The sequence below is a fragment of the Pinus tabuliformis genome, chromosome 8 (assembly GCF_031772625.1).
Source record: "Pinus tabuliformis cultivar Carrire ecotype Pingquan chromosome 8, CPIR1, whole genome shotgun sequence".
In the NCBI taxonomy this organism is placed as follows: Eukaryota; Viridiplantae; Streptophyta; class Pinopsida; order Pinales; family Pinaceae; genus Pinus; species Pinus tabuliformis.
This window is the reverse complement of record NC_142294.1, coordinates 1,160,624,257-1,160,649,525: the sequence shown is the minus strand read 5'-3', so window position 1 is coordinate 1,160,649,525 and position 25,269 is coordinate 1,160,624,257. Positions and strand designations below refer to the sequence as shown.

Below are 25,269 nucleotides of genomic sequence, written 5' to 3'. Positions count from 1 at the left end.
TTGTTTGAATTCAACACCCCAATGCATGGTATGAATGTTTTTTTAAATTCTCATTCATTGTATTTACTAATTAATGTGTCCTTATTTTAGATAGATCAGTATGGTTAGAGCAATGTTAAGCATTCCTATAAAGTTAAAATCCCATGATTAGATTTCTGGAAAAGATTCTGACAGTTTCCCTGTGCAAACAAAATGAAAAGTTTCTCACGGTTTCGGCGCAGCTATTTCCAAAACTGAAGCCGATGAAACTCAGAAACATGGAAGGAAAAACGGATATGCACCAGCCGGGAATCGAACCCGGGTCTGTACCGTGGCAGGGTACTATTCTACCACTAGACCACTGGTGCAAGGATTGAACTCTAAAAATTTACCTTTTATATAGTGACAACATTTAAAGGATACTATTTTAACCTTACGATAAAGGCTTTCACACTAATAAATACATACATTCATGGTCTTTAATCAAATAAAATATTATCTCTAAGATTTCACATCATAATAATTAAGTGTATATATTCTTCGGAAGCAGAATTAAATTAAGGATTTAAACTTAAATAGTCGTTCACTCTCTCTGCAAGCGACAATCCTTTATGTCAAGGACACGGGAGCTATAAATCTAATAGATTAATATATCGTGTTATGTTGCATATTTATTACTGAAATTTGTTAAGCTATTAGATGTGTTAACTATAGGTTTGAAAGATCTCTTTGGAATTTTTTATTTATTGATAATTTTTATATATTAATATAGATTTATTTTAAATACAGATTTAATATGAGTTTAGAGGGATTCAATTTTTTCATGTGTAATTTTTTTTATCGGTAATATTATTTAAATGTTTTGTATTTTTTTTCTTTTTTACTTTTAGATTTTTAGATTTTTTTATTTTGGTTGACATGAGCAAAATTTCAACTTTTATGATGGATGGATAGTGTTACACATCATACTGGGTTGTAGAAACATCATACTAGGTTGTAGAATAAGCTTCTCAGCTCAACAAATCTCTAGTTAATATATATACTTATTATATAACACGATATATATTCTAAACAACAAAATGTTTTTATTATAATTTTCATTAATTTTTAATAGCTATATTTTTTCTACAATATATAGTCTTTAATATCAATATTATTGACTTATTTTACTTTCATATAAAAATATGTTAATATACTTTCAATACTATAGGAAACCTTTTTAGATGATTTTACTATGAACACACCCCTCATAGAAACCTATTTAGACTTGTAGAAGTTAAGAGTTCCTTTAACTAAAGAAAGTTAACAAGATAAAAAAAGGGATGTCTCCTACGCTTTGAATTGAGATGACACACACACACACACATACTTCTAGGTCACAAGCAAATCATATCTAACCAATTATTTCTACAATAGGAAGAAGACCTAGAAAAAAAAAACTTTAGAAATCCCTTTAAAACTAAATTTTTTGCACAAAATCCTAGAATCATGCTATTAGAGAAAATGTTTTTGGGTCGTGAAAAGGCAACTTGAGCACTAGGCATGAGTTACTCTACTATAGGGTGCATGCATCTCTATGTACCACTTGAATTTTTTCTATAAATTTCACTAACAACTTTACAAGTGTTTGAAACTAATGAAGTTTTCTATAGAGGTTTAGATTAACCATACCACTAAACTAATGGGTATAAATATGCATTCTAATCTTTCCATGCAAGGAGATTCAATTTAATAATTTTATGGAATCCAAGCTCAAAAGGGAATTTTTTTGAACAACAAACAAAAGTATGGAAGGTTTTTGAAATTCTATGTTGCCATACCTTTTTATTAGGTGGTTGTCGATGTCCTCCTTGGTAAACCTTTAGATCCAAGCTTTGCTCCAAGAGTATTCTCCAAGAATTAGTTCCAAGCTTCTCTCATGCATATCAATTTGATCTTACCAATTGACCACCCTACCATATCAATAGTGCACTCCTCTTCCTCTAAAGCCCTCAAGTTGCAAATGTTTTACGAGGACTATACAAAACGTAGATGTGAAGGCATTCCTCTTCACCGATGGATGGCATAGATCTTCAACAAGAGCAATATGGAATCCCCACCACAACCGATGTAATAAATCAAACCTCTTAGTTGCCCTCAAGGAGATGGGGTCAAAAAAAAAAATCATCTTAAACATACTTCAATAGCTAAATCTAAACTCTAGATTTTCTTTTTCTCATTGGGAGCTCTCCAACAATGATAATCTTATCAAATTCTAAGCCATGGGTATGAAGTTATGGCCCTCATAAAATGTCATGGTTTTCCCTTAGGCCACATCAACATCCTATAGCGCCACATGTTAGGTAATGTCGAATTAATCCCACGAGGCACATATACAAAGCCATATCATACATCTTGGGAATCTCACCTTTACCATGTCTAAAGGGAAAGGGTTCCATATATTGCATATGTATTTATAACACACTATAATCATAATTATCCAGAGACATTCTGTTGGCCCAACCCTTAATGCCCTCCAATTGTGATTTCCAAGCGATATGTTTCTGGTCTCGAACCTTATCATTCTTGAATATGAACTTCTAAGTGAGGCACCACCAAAAGAAACAAATCCTTCTTCTTGTGATTCACAAATTATTCTTGGTCGTTTTGCTGGAAAATCAAAAACTTCAAGCGATGTATCACTAGAAGAAATTCTTCTTCACATGACACAAAAGTTCCTGTCATTTCCAGGGAAAATTTTAAGGATGGAAGTTTATCTTAAAGTTTAGAAACCTTGGCGAATCTTACTAGTCCTTGATATGTAAATTGTTAATTTTTTGTTGATATTTTTGTAGAAATATTTATATTTCTAGTGATTTTATATTAGTCAATATAATATTTTGGCAATTTTGAAGGTAAAATAATGGTGTAGTATAAAATTTGGGCGAATCATTTTAGAAAAAAAATGGAAATTGTTGAATCTTTTTTTAGGAGAAAACATGGAAAATTAGCCCACTTGCGAATATTAGCCCCTAAAATTTTCCGTGGGACTCATTTCACTAGTAATTCAAAAACTTCAAGGAATGTATCACTGGAAGAAATTATTCTTCTACTACAAATGATTATTTACATATCATTGGCATATGATGATTCTCAAGATTAATGGAATAAGGAGATTGATGTATTGTTAAGGAAAGAAAATCTCCCTTGCAATATGATTTTCACTTAGAAATAAAAGTGGTTAAGTGTGGAGGTTGTAACACTCTACTATTGCATAAATACACTTATTATGCATCTATGAAACCATTAGTTTGTTTTGTAATAGAGCATCATGATTCATGTTAGGTAAAAGAATTTGAAGGTACCTATGGCTTATCCAAATACTTACAACTAATTTGTAAATTGTGTATGATAAGAAAGAAGTAAGATAGTACTTGAAGGTAGGAGGGTCTCTGAAAACAAGTGAGTTGTTATCCCAAGCAAGGCATATGGGTAGACCTGTCTTAGAAAATTGAAGGTCACTTGAGCTATAGGGTTTGCAAAAAATATAGTGAAATAGAATAAACACCCAACAAGGCACATCAAGCATACTCAACAAGCTCCTAAGGAGATTCATTAGTACCGATATGGTATTTGGTCCCCCGGTATGACAAATTCCCATCCATATTTCAACATTATTTACATGCACAACCCAAATCAAGCCCATTAAAAAATTTAGTTAGCATGATACACATTCACATGCATTTAATTAGCTAAGACATTTTGTAGGTAGGCAAACAACCTTCTAATCTCATTAGCTTGACTCTTACTCGAGGAGTATCATGGAAAATTCAATTTCTAGAGCATTTCTCTTAGAGAAAATATCTCAATATTGGAAAATGAGTTAAAAAGGGATATTGTCAAACTATCCTTATCAATTATACTTGGTCATCTGAGCTATTCATGACAACCTTAATATCCATAGGTGATATTATTACTTAGATAAAATGGTTGATAGTCCAAGACTACTAGTCAAGGCTAGATATTCAAAAGGGTTATTTAATTCATAAGTGATTATATTCAATTACTATTTCAAATTTTTTGTGAAGTCTAAGAGTCTCCAACCAATTTTATTAATTCTAAGGATTTCTCATTGTTTCTCTTCTTCAAAACGAAGGCATGACTACATTGTCCTATGTACAGTCTTCTATCTGACACAATTGGATTATCATTAATTCATATTCTTTTAATTTTGTTAATAATATGATAATAGTAACATCCTTGATTATACATGCATAATGTTACTCATCTCAACCAATTATTGGTCACCCAAGCCTATGGCTTGGCTTTGGTCACAAATTAGACACACCTACACATGGTGTTATAAGAAGACCTCAAATCCTCCATGTTAATATCAAACAAATCAAAAAACTTAAAATGCTTAACTACTCAAATTTTATCAACATCTTTTTAGAATCAAAGGTAGTTCCAAGGGCTCCAATCATCCTCCTTTAAACCAAAAGAAATGGACATCAAATCAAGCACTCATAACTAAGAAAAAATCCTTTAGAAAATGAAGTTTTAATCAAATATTCAAGTAGAAATATCGATATACATACATGCGCACCAGATGCCATAATATATGCCATAATCATTTCCATGCTATCATAATAATAAATGCACAACATTTGTATGTTCAATTAAATATGCATAAGGGATTTCTCTCCCCTTCAAAGTAGCATTCATTCAGCATATTCCCTCATCTCATAATGCATTATCCCAACTTTTATCATCATCCCACTTTACTTGAAAATCCATTAACATGTACTAAAGGAATAATTTAATTTCTATTACAATTTCATGTAAAATACATTGATAATACAAATGGATAGTACCATAAGGATAAGTAAGAACATGTATATGTAAGCTATAGATGCCTACAACTAAAATAGGGTGAACACTTTTCCACTCAACCATAGGCTCCCCTATAGCCACATCATGATACCACGATGGGAACTTAGTTCTCTCATGGAAGATGATGGAAATGAAGGCCACTCCCCTTAAAAAGAACTTAGGAATAAAATACCCCTCTACCCAAGGATTCCATTGCCTCCATGAATTCCCATACGCCTTCTTAGTTGGATTTCAATAAAATAAAAGAGTCCCTTCATTGCCTATGAAATCCCTCAATAACCTCCCTTCCTAATGCTTACATGCTTATTGTACTAGGACACAAATCATAACCCCATATTCTCAAGTTGGGTTCAAGTTTCTCTTCTCAATTCCAATGATCTAATTTAGGTTCGAAAAAATATAGTTCTCAACCAAGGTTCTGTTTAAATTCTAACTAGGTTTGGTCTTCATAATTGTCATTGTACTTGTAGCAATATGTATTTCATGTAAAAAAAAAGGAAGAAAGATTGTTATTATTATTTTTGTTGTCAAGCATGTTCTTCATGCTTTGTTTTGATCAAAAGAAAATGTAAAGGGTCATGTTCTTCGTGACCCTTGTGAAAAGAAGAAAATTTAAAATTTTTAAGTATTTATCCCCCCAAGTTGCCAAGTCGGCCCTCGAAGAAAGACAAATCATCCCGCCCAAAGGACATGTCCCTTCGCATGAACGAAAAACTATATATTGGCACTTATCCTTCACCATTTTTGCATTAATTCAGATCTCTTTTGTGGAAAGCTAATTTGGGTCTATAGCATGGAATATGAGGCACATAAAAAGGAGAATTTTTTGTGGCATATTCTCTCTCTATAAAATCTGAGTTTCCTATGATCATCACTTATGTGGAGCCCAGTTTTTCGTGGTATTACCTTTCTGATGCGAGCTACAAGATGTGTGTTACAAGAAGACACTTACCTCTATGATGCTAGCTACAAGAAGACACTTATCTCAATAATTCGAGCTATAGGAAGGCCATCATCTTCGTGAAATGTGAGCTACCTATCTTTGTGGGATGAAGCATCTAAACGACATGCATGTGGCAGATTGATTAACTATATTATGGACAGAACATGGTAGATTTGGAGGGCTGACTTGACACTTGGATCACTGGTTAGTTTGACTTGGATTTCTCTTGTTGACGAAGAATATATAAGGAAAGTATTGATGGGTTTTTCCCTAGTCTCTAGCCTAATTTCTGGTGTAGTCTTGTCTCTTGTGCTCCATGATATTTATTTTTTTATCTATGTCTTTGAATGTATAATTGTTTGATGAGATAATTTAATGAAGTAAACATTATAAGGAAACACATATATCAGTCACAAATAATTGTAATGTTAAGAAATTCTACCTTCCATTCGAATTTCAACAGATTTTAGTTCACAAGTGGCTCACTCTATGCACACCAATTTTCCTTTGTAACCTCATGTGTATCTTTACACTCAATACACATGATTTTTCTATTTTTAGCATACATAATTCATCCCATGCAACCCCTATCATGTGCTATATTCTCATCCTCAAGTATCATCCATGATTCTGCTAGATTGGGCTTGGAAATTGATGGGTCAATGCCAAAAATTGAGGTGTGTACTTTCCCATACCTCTAATTAGCATCCCAACTATTCTGAATACTTCTCGATCCCTCTATAATTGTGGGAGGTTAATTATTCATCTAGTAGGATTCCTCATTCACTAATTCTTGGGAAATGAAAATAGAAGGAACAAAATTTAAACTCAAATTAGCAGCATGGCTCTTAACAATGGTTATCAACATATCATGCAATGAAATCCCCTATCCCCCTCACTAGTTCCCCCTTATGGTATCATGGTTAGTGTAGGTGCTCCACCCTTCAATCAATTGTTTGGAAAAAAACTTTAACATGCAAATTGCATTTACATCATTCATACTTGTCCATTTTAAATTAAATATTGACAAAGTGTCCATGTTGTGACACTTAGACATTTTATATTTACATATTGGGGGGGAATGAGGCATTACACTAGTGGAATGGTTCCATCCTATAGAGTGGAAGTCTTTCGTTGAAGTGTGTTTCTTGAACTAATCCTTTGGATTTTCCCTCACTTGTCTATCTCCCTGTGTCATTTTTCTTAGCTTCCTTAATCTCTACATCCACATCATGTCTGTCATTATTGCATTCCTTTAAACCTCAAAAGGAATTAATAAAACCATTGTATTTTTATTTCTATTTGTTCAAGCCTATTTTCATATTTATTGGCAAGTTGATCTAACCTTTGTAGAATTTCTAAGTTCTAATTACCTTCTATTTCAATTGCATGAGCTACATTTTGTTAGCATGCTAGTGTAGGTCTCAAATTCTTGCATATTTAGAATCCCTAATCCTTAAATAATCAAGGTTACAAACTCAATACATCAATTATTCGTCAATGCATTCACTAGAATTGAAGGTCGTCAATGCATTCACTAGAAGTGAAGGGATGTCCCTACTTTACATTTTCCTCTAATGCCACCACCTCTATTTTGATCTTAACTAAGAATCATTAATTATAGGCTTATATAGTAGCCTTCAGTAGCGATGTCTTATTCATTCCACTAAAGGACCTCCTCCTTAGATTTATACTTTCTTTCACTTGTAGGTATGACCCTTTCAAGTGCCCTTAGAGTCATACATGATGAAGGGGAGGAATCACAACCTCCTTATACCTTTAACCTTTGACACAAAGATTCTATAGCCACACCAAAAACACAAAACTTCAATCATTTATCCTTTAATATAGAGGACCCAGCTGAATATGCAAAACCTTATTCAATTCCTTGACTTAGAGCCTAATGCTAAGACATGCTCCAATCATGTTGAATACCCCTATATTGCCTCCATTTGAAAATCCTATATCTTAGAGAGTGTTTGGAATCTTGCATGGATAATTTTTTCTATCGATGTTTCAAGCTAAGTATCACAACCCATCATCAAGAGATCCAGTGTGGATCTCTTGATGACAGGTTGTGATACTTAGCCCGAAACATCGATAGAAAAAAATCTCCACGCAGGATTCCAAACATTCTTTAATGCAAACCTGCAAAAAAAATAAAATTAATCTTGGATCTTGTAACTTCTCACTATCATCCTTGGAATTTATGGCCACCTTAAGTTTCAATTACATGTGATAATAAACTTGTTGACGGTGTTGGACCCGCCAACATCTAAGGGGATCTCCCCATTAATAAGTCCCAATTAGACCTCAGACTATTTGGTGTAGGAGTCCCAGCAGTGGGTCATAAGGTAATGCCTTAATCGCGATGTTGCCCAAAGGAAAGTAAGATAACTCTGTCAGTAGCAAGGGTGTGACCGCTGCAGTGAGTCAAGGAAGGTGTATGAGAAGTTCTAACACAGGTGGGTTGAGATGAGGGTGAAGGTGAGTTCTAGGTTGAAAGGGATCAGTCCCAACTTGGCTAGGAACACACAACACATAGGACATACATAGCTTCCGGCGGATAAGTCCACTCTGATGCGATAATCACAACATACAAGGTAAGGTAACACGTACAACACTCACGGATCAATCTAAACGAGTGCAACGATTGTTATAGCAAGGTTCATGTGAAAGGTCTGTCTGATGTCCGACAGAGCAGTCGACACGAACGAGACAACATTAACAGCATATACAACACATTTCCATTAATAGATTATGCATTACAACAAATGAATCAGTTCAGATGTAGAACAAAGGTTAAAGCAACATGCATTACAAGTGTTAAAGATCAGTCTTACAATAGATACAATACATGCGTGAAAATGTGTTGGCTCTTATTATATAAATAAGTGTAAGTTCCAATCGTACAATACATCCATGTAAATCTGCTAGCCCCAACAGTGGAATGTTACAACCACATCTGCTTGCTCCTCCAAAGAGATGAACTAGCTTCGTGCAGTGGAGAAGCTAAGGCGTGTTACAATACTATCCAAGCTCTTTCCAATAATAGCCTTATCAAAAGCTTGGCTGACCAAAAGGCCCTTACAATGAGTTATGAGGGACTATTTATAGCAAAGGGTGCGGTGACCCTTAACATTCCCCTTTGTGACAGTTCAACTACCCTCATGACTCTTCACCTACTCTATGACTGTTACATCCAACTATTGACACTTGACTTACACTTGACATGACTTAACATTACAATGCACATGTACTCATGTGAGACAACATGGCTTGAGCAAGCCATGCAAGATATCATTGACACTCGGTCCGCTGTGATGAGACCAACTCTTTGACATGCTCATGATGGTGAAGGTGGTGAGTTGATCCCAAGCTTGGTCGTTCGTGATGGTGTGCGTGCACCTCATGGTGACATCTTGTTGAAGCGAACCCTTTCCTCTGTTGCAACTGATGCATTGGTTTGGCCCCTTCATCCAACTCATCTACTAACATGCGCATGGTCTTCTTAGGTGCAGCTGAACTGACAACACACTGATGCATAATGTCTGTGCTGATCTTCAAGTGTATGCTGGTGGTCATGCACATCAACTTGCCGAAGTACATGTTCAGCTTTAATTGGACTTGCTTCTTGTTTACACCATGGTGAGTGTGTTGAATTGGTTGGGTTGCATGCGTTTGTGCACACAATGAAATGCATGTTGCTAAATCCTTTGCATGCGATCACCAACATTGTTCACCATTTCTTCTCTATGTTAGCTGCTGGGATCTTGTACGGGCGCAGTTTCATTTGTGAGTGCACGTTCCACCCACTATTTTTCTTGATCCTGCTGTAACTCATTCGTCTATCTGTGCAACTTCATGTTATTCCTTGAGTTGCTACTTCAACACATCCAACTCCTTCTTTGTTCCATTCCTTGTCTTCGCACGATCATGTTGTGTCATCGCCTCATAGCCCTAGTCTCCAAAGTTTCTTTTATCATCATTGGATCTGCTTGAGCTTGCAACTTTGTTCCACCTCTATGTTGTCAACAACCTTCCTCTTACATTCATGCACCCGCTGCATTCGTTGTCTTCGTTGCATTCGTTGTGTTCGTTGAATTCGTTGTGTTCGATGTATTCATTGTGTTCGTTGCATTTGATATGCTTCCTTCAGCTGTTGTTCATGATGTGGCCTACTGTGATGTTGCTACTCTCATATCTTGATGTCCTTATCTACGAACAACTTGATATCTTTGTGAGAAGGAAAGCTCATAGACATCTAATTGATTGCATCCCTAGGTGTGCTTTGGACGGTTTCTTTGACTTTTCTCTCTTGGAAACCATTGTACCTACACTATTAGGGGGAAGATGAACACCTACAATACCTGGAGACATGGCAACACTCATGGCAAGCAATTTGTCAATCGAAAAACAAAATGAACTTGAGAACTGACTGGCAACATACCTTCGTGACAGGGTGCATAATTTCGCTGGGAGGTTGGGAGACCGACTGCCAAAACTGCATAAGGCATAGTCTGGGCTACTAGGAGACTAACTGACTGCTAGAACTGCGCAATGCGCAGTCCAGTCTGGCTACTGACTATTGGATTGCGGAATGCACAATCTCAGCTGGCAATGGATGCAGGTTCAATGACTACATTGCGCAATTTTCTTGGCCAACAATCACTGTCCCTCTGGATTGCGCAAACCAGGTCTGGGGAATAGTTGTTGCACAGAAATTTTCATTTCTAGAGAGGAAGGTAGAGCCTTCCCTCTCAGGATTGCGCAATGTTGTCTTAGTGAGGCTCTTGGTGAGGCAGAGTTCAGGCCAAGGCTACCTAGACTCGCCAATGGGCAACTGAAAGTGAATGTGAGTATGAATGCATGCTGATACTGAGTGTAAGAATAAGTGAATGATCATGCATGCAACTGGTGAATGACAAATTCAGAAAATGGAACAACATGCATGTGGGTGAGGCGAGTCACCGAATCAGTGACCGTTCACGAAAAACAGTTTCATGCATGTGACAGTAGTGAGATGTTGATGAAAACTGAAACAATGCTAGGATAAGATAATATACATGTAAAAGATAACATGCATTCAAAGAAATCAATCAAACAATACTCATATAAGCGAAAAGAAAAAGAGCGACAGAAATGCAACACAAGGCATGGGAAGCGGTCTTACCCCAAAACAGTTGAGTTGAATGTGCCAACTACTCCTAGATGTGATGTGGGATGTTAGAGCTGCAAGGTTGATGTGAGGAATGAGCTCTATAGTGTCCGATTGATGAGTTTTGATAACATTGAGATTGTGACGCGCATGCCACAAATCTAGGGAAAGCGACACTTGGTGGGAGGTTTCTGAAATGATCCTTGCATGTAACCTCCAACTGCTAAACATAGATCCTTGAAAAAAAGGATGCCTTTGCACGCTACCTTGGGAGAAGTAGCCTATGCATGCAAGTCATTGTTTCCCTCTTCCGAATGGAATCGATCAACTCAGCGGCACATGCAAGAGATCGCTTGACTGCTTGAAGGAAATGCGCATTTTTGGTTAGGAGTTTGGCTGACTGCCTAGGAGATTTGCGCAATTTCTGGGTAGAGCAGCTGACTTTTGTCCAGATTTTCCAAATTCTGGGCTGAGCAGCCCTGCTGGGGAAAATTGCGCAATTCCTGTTGGGAGTGTTGACTGGCAGAATTACACAATCTTGGAGCCTAGTAGGCTTCCAGATAGGGTTGCGCAATTTCTAGAGGGAAGGCTAGTTTCCCTTTAGAAATGTGCAACGTTCTTGGGGAAGCTGCTCAGCCTGTAGCTGGACCAAGTCCGGTGAAAAACCTATGAGGGGAATGGATTAAGTTGTGATCGATAGACTGCCTTTGTGCGAGAAATACATTGAAGCTTGTGAACTTGACAAAGCAAGGCAAGCTACTGTGAAGGTTGGAAGGGAGGCTCCAAACCGAAGCTAGGGAAAAAATTTGGAGGGTGGTTGTAGCCACTACAAAACTTGGTGACACACTAGTAGAACTCCAACTCTCTGAATTGACCTTGTTCGAGAAAAGCAAGTCTAAAACCTCTGGAAGTATTGTTCAGTTCTCAGCTCCTCTTGGTTTCCACACTAGCTTGATTGTAAGATGAAGCATCCACCAATCTCTTGGTCGATTGACACACATTCCAAGCCAAGGAAACATAGTTTTTTCTATTGGGGTTGAGGGGTATATTGGTGCATAAGAATTATAGTCGTCAGAGACTTAGTTTCATCTCTAGTGTTGCTCCGCTGCCAATAGGCCTAGACAGTACCCCGAAGGAGTCACATAGGAATACAAGCATGGCTTCGCTTCTAGCGAGCCTGGTCAGTACCTCAATGGAGTTACTTGCATCACCTCTCTATGCATGAAGCATTTCTCTTCTTTCGCCTTATTCATTTTTCATTTTTTCAATTTTTTTCATTTTTTTTCATTTTTGTAACTATGGATAGCACTTATTTATTTCAGAGGCGGAAGAGGGATCCTGACTTATTGAGAGCAGAAGAGGTTGTTCCAGCAGAGAAGTAGTTTATTATACCTCTGATGTGCCTGTTAAGGTTTTCCCCCTCACCTTACTCTACTTGACTGAGCTGACAAGGTTTAACCCAAAAACAATCGATTAGAGTAGGTGACACTAGTTAGCACACAAGCATTGTGTTTTCAACAAGGTTCTCTTCGAACAGTACATCGATGTATCATGGAATGAAAGTAACAAGTTCTTCATACAGAGGCAGGATGACAGATAACCAAGTAGCGATAGTAGCACAATGCCTCTTGTACTTTACCCAACTTTCTTCAAGAGTCATACATTATTTCATGCGAAACTATCCTATGAAACAAAGCAAGTGAACTAACAAACAACAAAGCAAAGGAAGAGTGGAAGCAAAAGTGAAATCAAAGGAAGTAAGCAAACAACCAAGAAAACAAGCAAAGCTAGTAAGTAAACAAGCATGCAGGAAAACAACTCAAAAGCAAACACTACTTCTACTCCTAAGCTAACAGTGCATGGGTCATCTCACGTGAAGTGATACTTCCAATGCATCCACCGGTGCATTGGTTAACCCATGTTGGTGAAGGCATGGTTCACGAACAAGACAGTTGTGCGAACTAAAAAACAAGAAAGATATAACAGTGAAGACAAACACACTCTGAGATTACAAGCGAACACAAAAGAAAGATGAGTGAAAGTGCATGACATGCATTTTATGGTGCTGCCATGATGTTGTGCTACACTGTATGAAGATGTTGAGTGAATGCATTCTCTTGAATTTGACATGCAAGCAAACGTGAGAAAGGTAGATCACTTGTGATGTACAAGTGTGCTTGCTGTGTAAGATTCCTCCAATGCATGAGCGATGGGATCATGTAGTTCGAGTGGAGGAAGCGAAATCTAGGTGTTTGGTTGATCTTCAATGCAAAGCAGAGAGTGATGAGGAGCCTTGAGTGTTTCAACAATTTCCTGACCGGAAGTGAAACCAACTTTAGGACAACGATGACTTGACATAACCATCAACTTGGGCTGAAGTGCCTCAATAGTCCGGGGGGTTTCGACCTCATGGACAGATAGATCATCGTAGACCAGTGTCTTAGATAGATTAACAACGGTTGAATCAACATCATGATCGGATGAGGAAGTGAATAGATCACGACAACCAAGATCAGAAAATTTGAGATGTTCGTCGGCATCCTCATGATTTGATGAATCGGGCAGAGGGGTAGATGAGAAGCAAAGATGTTCACCCTTTGTGTTTTCAAGAAAGATAGATGACAGATTGGATGGATGTTCTGAGGAAGATGTGTCCTCTTTGCACTGTAATGATAGGCTGACATCCAATGTGTCCTGTGAATGATCGGAAGTAGAAGCATCCAGAAATGAGTTTTCACAGGGGAAATTAGCAGTGGTAGAATCACAAGGGATGTCAGGATGAAGTGGATGAGGCGCGACTAGAAGGGAGTCATCCTTCACCGTGAACTCTTCTTTAGATTCATGCACACACTCATCATGAATGATGGCGCAGGTTGGCTACATAACACAAACTCCATCGACAACTTGATCCTTGTTCACAACAGGTGAGGAGTCCGGAATGGGAGAACACAAGATAGTACAATCTGGAGGATCAACAAAACGCGAGGACGGAGGTCGAGGGAAAGATTCCACGTGACAACTAAAAGGCTTACACGCCAAATCTGTGCAAATCCCAAGAGGAGGTGGGGTGGGAGGATGTGAAAGTTCAATCGAGGTGTGTGAATGATCTCCCACATCACTTCGTGGTGGTGGAGCTGTTTGATGAGGTGAAGGTGGACAGTCACTTGTGATAGCTACTATGCCTGCCTGTGATTGCGCAGCTCCATCATCGGAGTGTGTTGAGCAAGGTTTGCATACGTGAAGAAGATACTCAAATATTCCATCAAGAAATTCCCAATCAATATCATCTTCTGGGAATCAGTATGTAAGATTACAAAAGCGCGTGTAAAACTGTTCAACGGATTCATTAGGTGCTTTTCGTAATTTTAGAATTTCTTTGTTGAGTGCTTGACGGCTGAAGTGATTGAAAGCACGGTCTATCTCTATGACCAAATTAGCAAGAAAACGAATCGATTTTTCGGGCAGCGTGGCACACCAATGTATTGGGTGCCCTCGAAGTGTGTAGATGAATAGTGCACAACTCATGTATTCTTCAAAGAATCCATGTCTTTCGCATGAGCCTACAATGCCGACCACGTGCCTTACCAAGGCTACGTAGCCTCCACCATCAAATGTTTTATGGGACAAGTTATTCGAGAGCCTTTTCAGGATGATGAAATCATTTCCATAAGACATACATTTTGGAAGAGCATCTTGGTAGTGAGTCATGATAGATGTGTAGAGATCCACAACAAATGTGAGGACTCAGCATGGCATTTGGCCCTCCTTCTAGCGCCAAAATGTTGGCAGTGCTGGATCCGCCAACATCTAAGGGGATCTCCTCGGTAAGAAGTTCCAATTAGACCTTAGACCACTTGGTGTAGGAGTCCCAACAGTGGGTCGTAAGGTAATGCCTTGAATGCGATGTCGCACAGAGGCAAGTAAGATAATTCTATTAGTAGCAAGGGTGTGACCACTGCAGTGAGTCAAGGAAGGTGTATGAGAGATTCTAACACAGGTGGGTTGAGATGAGGGTGAAGGTGAGTTCCAAATTGAAAGGGATTATTCCCAACTCAGCTAGGAAAACACAACACACAGGACATACATAGCTCCCAGTGGAGCAGTCCACTCGGATGCAGTAGTCTCAACATACAAGGTAAGGTAACATGTACAACACTCACGGATTAGTCCGAACGAGTGCAACCATTGTCACAGCAAGGTTCATGTGAAAGGTATGTCTGATGTCTGGTAGAGAATTCAACACGGACGGGACAAATTTAACAAAATATACAACATATTCCATTAATAGATTATGCATTACAACAAATGAATTAGTTCAAATGTAGAACACGGGTTAAAGCAACTTGCATTACAAGTGTTAAAGATCAGTCTTACAACAGATACAATACATGCATGAAAACTTGTTGGATCTTATTATATAAAGAAGTGTAAGTTCCAATCATACAATACATCCATGTAAACCTGCTAGCCCCAATAGTGGAATGTTACAACCACATCCACCTGCTCCTCCAAAGAGATGAACTAGCTCTGTGCAGTGGAGAAGCCAAGGCATGTTACAATATTGTCCAAGCTCTTTCCAAGAATAGTCTTATCAGAAGCTTAGCTAACCAAAAATCCCTTACAATGAATTACGAGGGACTATTTATAGCAAAGGGTGGGGTGACCTTTGACATTCCCCTTTGTGACGTTTCAACTACCCTCATGACTCTTCACCTACTCTCTGACTGTTACATCCAACTATTGACACTTGACTTACACTTGACATGACTCAACATTACAATGCACATGTACTCATGTGAGACAACATGGCTTGAGAAAGCTATGCAATAAATCACTAACACTTGGTCTGTTGTGATGAGACCAACTCTTTGACATGCTCGTGATGGTGAAGGTGGTGAGCTAATGCCAAGCTTGGTCATCCGTGATGGTGTGCATGCACCTCATGGTGATATCTTGCTGAAGCAAACTCTTGCCTCCATTGCAAACGGTGCATTGGTTCAGCCCCTTCATCCAACTCGTTTGCTAACATGCACATGGTCTTCTTGGGTGCAGCTGAACCAAAAACACACTAATGCATAGTGTCCGTGCTGATCTTCAAGTGTGTGTTGGTGGTCATGCGCATTAAATTTTCAAAGTATATGTTCAGCTTCAGTTGGACTTGCTTCTTATTTTCGCCCTGGTGAGTGTGTTGAATGGGTTGGGTTGCATGCGTGCACATAATGACATACATGCTGCTAAATCCCTTGCATGTGATCACCAACACTGCTCACCATGTATGCTCCGTGTTACTTTCTAGGATGGGTCTTTAACTTGTATGGGCGCAGTTTCATCCGTGAGTGCACATTCTGCCCACTGTTGTTCCTGATCCTGCTGCAACTCATTCGTCTATCTGTGTAGCTTCATGTTCTTCCTTGAGTTGTTGCTTCAACAAATGCAACTCCTTCTTTGTTCCATTCCCTGTCTTCACGCAATCTTCAAGTTGCACCATCACCTCATAGCCGAGTCTCCAAATTTTCTTTTATCATCAATGGATTTGCTTGAGCTTGCAACTTTGTTCTGTCTCTGTGTTGTCAACAAACTTCCATTGCATTCACGCACCCACTGCATTCACTGTGTTTTCTGCATTCGGTATGCTGCCTTCAGCTATTGTTCATGATGCTGCTTGCTGTGATGTTGCCACTGTCATATCTTGATGTCCTTGTCTATGAAAAACTTGATGTCTTCGTGAGAAGGAAATCTCATAGACATCTGATCGATTGCATCTCCAGGTGTGCTTTGGACGGTGTCTTCGACTCTTCTCTCTTGGAAACCATTGTACCTGCACTGTTGAGAGGAATATGAACACCTAGAATACCTGGAGACATGGCAACACTCATGGCAAGCAATCTGTTAGTCAAAACCCAAAATGAACTTGAGAACTGACTGGAAACATACTTGCGTGACTGATCATGAAGGTTGCACAATTTCGGCCGGGAGGTCGGGAGACCAACTACCAAGACTGAAGAAGGCATAGTATGGGCTTCTGGAAGATTGAATGACTGCTGGAATTGTACAATGCACAATCCAGTCTGGTTGCTGACTGTTGGGATTTCACAATGCGCAATCTTAGCTAGCAATGGTTGTAGGCTTAGTGACTGCATTGCGCAATTTTCTTGGCCAGCAGTCATTGTCCCTCAGGATTGTGCAAAGCAGGCCTGGGGAACAGCTGCTGGGTAGAAATGCACATTTCTAGAGAGGAAGGTAGAGCCTTCCCTCTTAGGATATCACAATGCTGTCTTGGTGAGGCTCTTGGTGAGGCAGAGTCTATGTCCAGCCTGCCCAAACTCGCTGATAGGCAATTGAAAGTGAATGTGAGTGTGAATGCATGCTGATACTGAGTGTAATCATAAGTGAATGATCATGCATGCAAACGGTGAATGACAGATTCAAAAAATGGAACAAAATGCATGTGGGTGAGGTGAGTCGCCAAATTAGCGACCGTTCACGAAAAATAGTTTCATGCATGTGACAACAGTGAGATGTTGACGAAAATTCAAACGATGATAGGACAAGCTAATATACATGTAAATGACAGAAGGCGTTCAAATAAATCAAGCAAACAATACTCATACAAGAAAAAACACAAAAAGCGACAGAAATGTAACACAAGACATGGGAAGCGAGCTTACCCCAAAACAACTGAGATGAATGTGCCAATTGCTCCTATTTGTGATGTGGGATGTCAGAACTGCAAGGTTGATGTGAGGAATGAGCTCTGCAACGTCCAATTGATGAGTTTTGATAACATCGAGGTTGTGACGTGCATGCCACAAATCTAGGGAAAGCGACACTTGGTGGGAGGTTTTTGAAATGATCCTTGCATGTAACCTCCAACTGCTAAACATAGATCCCTTAAACAAGGGATGCCTTTGCATGATGCCTTGGGAGAAGCAGCTTATGCATGCAAGTTAGTTTTTCTTGTTCCCAGAGGGAACCGGTCAACTCAGCTGCACATGCAAGAGACTGCTTAACTGCTTGAAGGAAATGCACATTTCTGGCTGGGAGCTGGGCTGACTGCCCAAGAGATTTGTGCAATTTTTGGGTAGAACAACTTACTACTGCCCAGATTTGCGCAAATTTTGATCTGAGCAACCTTGCTGGGGAAAATTGTGCAATTCCTACTAGGAGTGTTGACTGGCAGAATTGCGCAATCTCGGAGCCCAGCAGGCTGCCATACAGGATTGCACAATTTCTGGAGGAAACGCTGGTTTCCCTCCAGAAATGCGCAATTTCTTGGGGAAGCTACTCAACTTGTAGCTGGACCAAGTCTGGTGAACAACCTGTGATGGGAATGGATCAAGTTGTAATCGACAGGCTGCCATTGTGCAAGAAAGACACTGAAGCTTGTGAACTTGACGAAGCAAGGCAAGCTACTGTGAAGGTTGGAAGGGAGGCTCCAAAATGAAGCTAAGGAAAAAATTTGGAGGGTGGTTGTAGCCACTACAACAAAACTATACCTATTTTTACCATATGGAAGCTCTATGTTGCCTAATGCACTCCTCCTTGAGTCTCCTCCCTCGCACACATGTATGGGAATGGGAGGGGGATATTTCGTGTTGTTGATACATAGTTAGATATCATTTAAATCTCTCCATTTAAAGAAAGTTTAATGCGGATTTAATTTTAAATCCTCTTCATTTCCCCTTCTATTGGCACCTTATTTTTCACTTTTTTTTATATGTGTGGACCAATCCTATGATAAAAAACAAGATGTTATTTCATTTTGGTTATAACCCCTTAGTGTTGATTGCACCTTTATTAAAACATTGGCCATTTTTAATCTGAGTTTTTTCTCTAACATTGAAATATTTGGATGTTTCATGTTTGTAAGAGTTTAATATTATTGTTTTTATACTTAAGGCATCTAATTAAAATTTATCTAGGTAGGTTTCTCAACATGCCTCTTAACACACAAGGAATGAAAGGTAGTGTAATATTCCTACTTATACCTTGGTTTACAAGTCATGTAGGGAAATGAGAAGTCAAATCAACAATGATGTTGTTCCACTTAGATGGTCATACATAAGGAATCTCTAAAATCTCTCATCTTGGATTGGTTGAATTGGAATAGTCAAAGCTTGACTTTGACTTGCTGATGGATGTACTATGTATCTCTTACTGAATATTGATTAACTAATAGAATAAGAATTTGGTTGGGTTTTCCCCCTTGTGGGGTTTTTCCCTAGTCTTTGATCTAAATCTCTTTGTCTCGTTGATTGTGGTTGTGTTCTATTGTGCATAGTGTTTACTGTTTTATCTACAATTGCTTATTGTTATTGGGTGATTGAATATTATATTGGAAAAGTGAATGCTACTCAAAGAATAAATTGTTTGAGTAATTGTTATAACATAAAACATTGTGAAAAATTAACGCCTACTTCTACCTTGGTTTACAATCTATGTAGGGAAATGAGAAGTCAAATCAACAAATATGTTGTTCCACTTAGATGTTCATACATCGGGAATCACTAAAATCTACATAATTAATGATCCTTTCAAATACATGACATATTGATGTTGTGTCATTAATGCATTGTGGGAGGACAATTGACTATTTTGTGTTGATTTTAATATGGTGGACTCCCAAGAAAAGAAATAATTACCCCCCGTCATTGGAGTCACCTTTTAATTATGGAATAAGATTGTTACAATGACCACCTCATCCTTGATATGAATTTATAGGAAATTTTCTACCGTGATGGAATTTTAAGCTCTCAACAAGAGTTTGCAACTCAGTATATATGACAAGGAGTCATAGTGTTATATAGCCAAATTAAATCACAACTTCAACTAGTTGTTAAATCAAGGAATGAAATTGTTTCTCATTATTATAGCTCGTTTTCACTATGTCAAAATGTGAAAAAGAAAAATCATATATCTCAATATATATATAAAGGGAAAAATCAAAATCAAATATTTGTTTAGAACAAGATTTTATTTTGAAGAATAAAGCTCAGTTATTGCTAAGCTGAGGTGATGTAGTATTCATTAAAGGCATAGGATCAGTGGCACCTAAAGGGATTCAAAGGAGACTCTACTAGTGCACGAAGAGTTAAACAACGGGCACGTTACTCCCGTTGCTTTAACAACAATGTCGGATCCTCCCCACGAGAAAACCCAACATCACAAAATACATGAGGGTTATTTGTGTGGATGCCTCCCTAAAAGAGTCAGTGTCTGATCTCTGAATTCATATCAATGTCCAGGATTTGATACAGGATCACTTGAGGATGGTCCCACTTACCGCCATGGGTGCTCCCATGAATGGTAGAGGGTAACCACCTCGGGTCTACAGCAAGCGAGTGCAACTGTTATTTTCAGTTACACCTCATCGTCCACATCATCTAGTCTTCCACATCACCCCTGTCATATCATCGACATCACCCCCTATCATGTCACTCTGTACACTTGTCACCTCCACATTTAATTATGTTTTCCCTCACACTTTTCTCATTTTCCCATAAAATCTCGTTTTCCATTTTCACAAAGTACATTGTCTGTTCCGTTTATGTGCATCTACAAGAACGTCCATATCTTCCAACTTATCACACTTGGATTCCAATGTTAGCATTCATAATCCAAGTATTTATATATTGTGACCACCCACTTAGTACTCATAGTCCCTCGGGGCTAAGGGTGAGATCTCCGAACGGAGACACTCAATGCACTAAACAATGCTGCAGACTAGCTAAATAGCCAGCGTGCTCTAAGTTGAAATGAATATCACAAATGCTCATAACTGAATGATCCAAATGAGGGAGCTCCTCCCTCCTTTATAGCCTTTGCCTCTCTCGATCCCAAGGCTCACCTCCTCTTGCGTGATTCCTCTCTTGCCACATGTTTCTTCCCTCCTACGCAGTTCCTCCATGTGTTTGTGTGGGCTCCATTTATGCATCCCCCTTTGGCCCCCTTGGCTCCCCTTTAAGTCACAACATTGTGCTACTAGGAAGTGATTTTTTATTCTAAAAGTGAGTTATGTCCCCCTTCCTCACTTTTTTTTATTTACAAATAACTATAGAAGGCAAAAATTGAACAAAATTGAATATTCCAATTAGCCATGGCTAATTAGGAATATTACAGTCTCCCCCAGCAAAATTTTGCTTGTCCTCAAGCAACTGAAGTGATGGATGCTGCAAGATCTTCTCATTCTCCCAAGTGGCATCCTCATTCGGCAAATTCCTCCATCTCACCAAGAATTCCCGGACCGTCTTGCTCTACAGCTTCCTCTCCCTGGTATCAATGATAGCCTCCGGCTGCATTACCAAATGCCCCTCATCATCCATGGGTGGTAGCTCATCTGTCACTGTCAACTGCTGCCCCAATGCCTTTTTCAGGCATGATACATGAAAAATGTTATGAATCTTGCTGCCTTGGGGTAGCTCCAACTCATATGCAACCTGTCCAATCCTATGTATCACCCTATATGGCCCATAAAAGCGGGGCTTGAGCTTCTTAGCCCCCTTCTGCTTCAGTGACGATTGTCGGTATGGCTGTAATCGTAGGTAGACCATGTCCCCTACCTCAAACTATCTCTCCACCCGACCCATGTCGGCATACAGCTTTTGCTGGCTTTATGTTGTAGCCATGTTATCCTTGAGAGCTCGGAGGATATCCTAACTCTCTTGGATCCAAATCTTGGCTCTAGGAGCCTTGCTATCACCAAACATCACATCAACAAAAGATAAAGGATGATACCCATATAAGGCATAGAATGGTGACATACCAATGGACATGTGATGTGAAGTATTGTAGCAGTACTCCCCCAGATGCAGCCACTTCAGCCATGCTCGCTGCTGCCCACTAACATAGTTATGCAAGTAGCCCTCCAGCCACTTGTTAACTATCTTTGTCTGCCCATCCGTCTGTGGGTGATAACTGGTACTCGGTGTCAACTCCGTCCCCACCAACTGGAAAAGCTCCTGCCAAAACCCGCCCATGAAACGGTTGTCCCTATCACTGACGATGGTCTTAGGAAGACCATGTAGCCTGAAGATCTCTCTGAAGAACAGCTCGGCCACCTGTGTTGTTATATAGTGTGCGGATATGGAAAAGAAATGTGTGTACTTCGTCAGTCGATCAACGACGACAAAGATACAATCCTTTCCCTGTACCATTTGCAACCCTGTGATGAAGTCCATCGAAATACTCTCTCATTTCCCCTCCGGAATGGGAAGAGGCTGCAATAAACCCGCGGGATGGCTCATCTCTGCCTTGTTCCTCTAGCAAACATCACACTCTCGAATGTGCTGGAGTACGTCCTCCTTGAGGCCCTTCCATGAGAACCTCTCTCTAATGGCCTTGTAGGTTTTGGTAAACCCCTGATGTCCTGCCAATGGTGAATCATGTGATGCCTGGAGTATCTTATTCTTGAGCTGAAACCCCTCAGTCAAGAAGATCTGGTCCATGTAATAGATGATCTCATCGACCACCCTATCCCTGTCATCTACCACTTTCCCATCCAAAACCTCACATGCAAACCTGTCCTTGGAGTACTCTACTAAGAGTTGAGCCCTCCAGTCTGTATCCAAGCTCATAAGAGACAACGTAGTTGGTCTACGTGAAAGGGCATATGCTACCATGTTGTTCTTACCTTAACATACTCAATGTCAAAGTCATATGCTTGGATCTTACTGATCCACTTCTGCTACCTCTCCTGTATCTACTTCTGCTCCAAAAAGAACTCGAGGCTATTGTGATCAGTCCTCACCCTGAATCTGTTACCCACCAAATACTGTTGGTACTTAGCCAATGCATGCATGATGGCCAACATCTCCTTATCGTATATAGAATACAACCTCTCGTGCAGAAGGAGCTTCCGGCTCTCAAAGGCTATAGGGTGTCCTCCCTGCATCAACACTGCGCTGATCCCCTCTCCCGATGCATCACACTCCAAAACAAATGGCTGCATAAAATCTGGCAATGCAAGCACTAGGCAGCTGCTCATAACCTCCTTGAGCCTGTCAAAGGCTCGTTGCACTGTATCCAACCAACTGAATTCCCCTTTCCTCATCAAATCTGCTAGGAGTGCAGCAAATTGTGAGAAACATTTGAAAAAATTCCAGTAGTAAGTACAAATGCCAATGAATCGTCGAAGTTCCGTCACATTTCTCGACTCTGGCCATTCTCTGATGGCCCTGATCTTCTCCTCGTGGACTCTCACCCCATCCACCCCTATGATGTGTCCTACATACAACATCTCCATCAACCCAAACTCACACTTGGAAAATTTGGCATAGAACTGCTGCTCCTGTAAGATACGCAATACTGTCTCAATGTGCTGGAGATGCTCCTCCCAAGTCCTGCTGTAAATGAGAATATCATCAAAGAATACCAACACAAACTTCCTCGAGTGACTACGGAAGATGTGATTCATGCAGGACTGAAATGTAGCGAGGGTGTTGGTTAGCCCAAAAGGCATCACCAAGAACTCAAAGTGCCCATAGTGATACCTGAAAGCGGTCTTGGGAATGTCCTGCTCCCTCACGCGAATCTGATGGTACCCAGATCTCAAATAAATCTTTGAAAAGAACCGTGCTCCTCTCAACTCGTCCATCAACTCATCGATCCTGGGTATGGGGTACCTATTCTTCAGGGTCTTCTTGTTCAGGGCCCTGTAATCAATGCACATCCTCAATGTACCGTCCTTCTTCTTCACCAACACCACGAAAGAAGCAAAAGGACTCGTGCTCGGTCGAATGTGCCCAAGAGCCAGCAACTCCTGGATAGCCCGCTCAATCTCATCTCGATAGGCCTTGGGATGCCTATAGGGGGTGGTAATCATGACCTGTATGCTGCTCAAGCTCGATGGTGTGCTCAAACCCTCGATCCGGTGGCTGTCCTGGTGGAATATCCCCAAACACTATGGCATATTGATCAAGGATGGATTGTATCTCTGGATGTACTGTCTGCCATGTAGTCCTTACCTCTGATGCACGCAGCTCCACTGCCCACTCTATGTCTCACTTCCGGAAGACTGCCTCCATCCGATGAGCTGAAACAGTCTGAGGCAGATATGTGTGCTGTCCTCGTATCTTCTCATGCCTCCCTGTCTTCTCATCATCCCACTCCATCTCTAGGGTCTTCCAATCCATCGTGACCTTCCCTAGAGTGATAATCCACTGAACACCCAGTATCATGTTGGTGTCCAGAATATCGACCTCGAAAAAGTGGTCAGTCAAAGTGTAGGTGCCCATCGTCACTGAAAGCTCTGGAACATAACGAGCACACGTCATGGTTTGATCTCCTGGGACTAAGACTGAAAACCCATCAAAGCTCTCTATCTGTATACCTCTCCGCTCAACCATCTACGCATCGATGAAGTTGTGAGTCGCCCCACTGTCAGCCAAAACTAATACCCGCTGGCCACGTACTGTCCCTCGTACGTGTAGCGTTAGATACTTGGGAACTCCTCGCAATGCTGCAAGGGCCCCTCTGGTGGGTGCAAAAGATGCACATCCTGCTACCGGAGGTGGAGATGGCAAAGGTCCCTGCATGGTATGACTGTCTCCTGCCTCCACATCATCCTCATCATCCTCTTCTCCATTGCTCTCGGAGAAGACCTCAATAAAATGTGCTTTACCAACAACACATCTATGTCCCGGTGCCCACGGCTCCTGACATGTGAAGCACAACCATTTCTTCTTTAACTCCATCCTAACATCGTCATCAATCTGTGCTCGTCCTAGATTCCCCTTTGGAGGTGGAATCCTCACATCCTTCCCCTTAGACTGAAAATTCTATCTTTGGGGGTAAGGTGTCCGGGTCCTGGGTAAGACATCCTGTAAGTCCCAGGTCCTGCTGATAGCGTCCTGGAGTTTTGCTGGTCTAGTGGATCGGAATAGACCCCGAAGTGGCTCTACTAACCCCTCAACATACATATAGACCCTCCGCGCCATGGATAGGTTTGGCACTCTGCAAAATAATCACCCATATGTCCGGGCTGTGCCTCCTGCTGGGCTACGGTCCCCGTGTCTGCTCCTAAGAAAGTGGGCATGGTAGAGCGTGTAGGGGCATGTAAGGCCACCTGTTGCGCAATATCACACTGCTCTAGAAAATGGTGGGATGCGCCCGATCCCTCACCAACCCGAAAAACCCGTGGGCTCTCACACTGTTTGGCCTCTACTACCATGAATCTCTGCCCCATCACCTCAATATTCCTTGATAGATCCTGCACTGATTTGAGGAGCATATCCGCAAATCTCTTCCCATCATCATCTACCATCGGAGCCTCCTGCTCTATGTCCACCACAGGCTCCCTCTGTTCTATGTCTACTACAGG

At 40.3% G+C, this 25,269-nt stretch overlaps 1 non-coding gene across 1 annotated transcript; it reads right to left on the bottom strand.

The window, feature by feature from the left end:
- Positions 1–276: 276 nt before the first annotated feature.
- On the bottom strand, positions 277–347 carry TRNAG-GCC (transfer RNA glycine (anticodon GCC)). The gene has a single exon. It is a non-coding gene; the product is annotated as a tRNA-Gly (tRNA).
- Between the last annotated feature and the right edge of the window lie 24,922 nt (positions 348–25,269).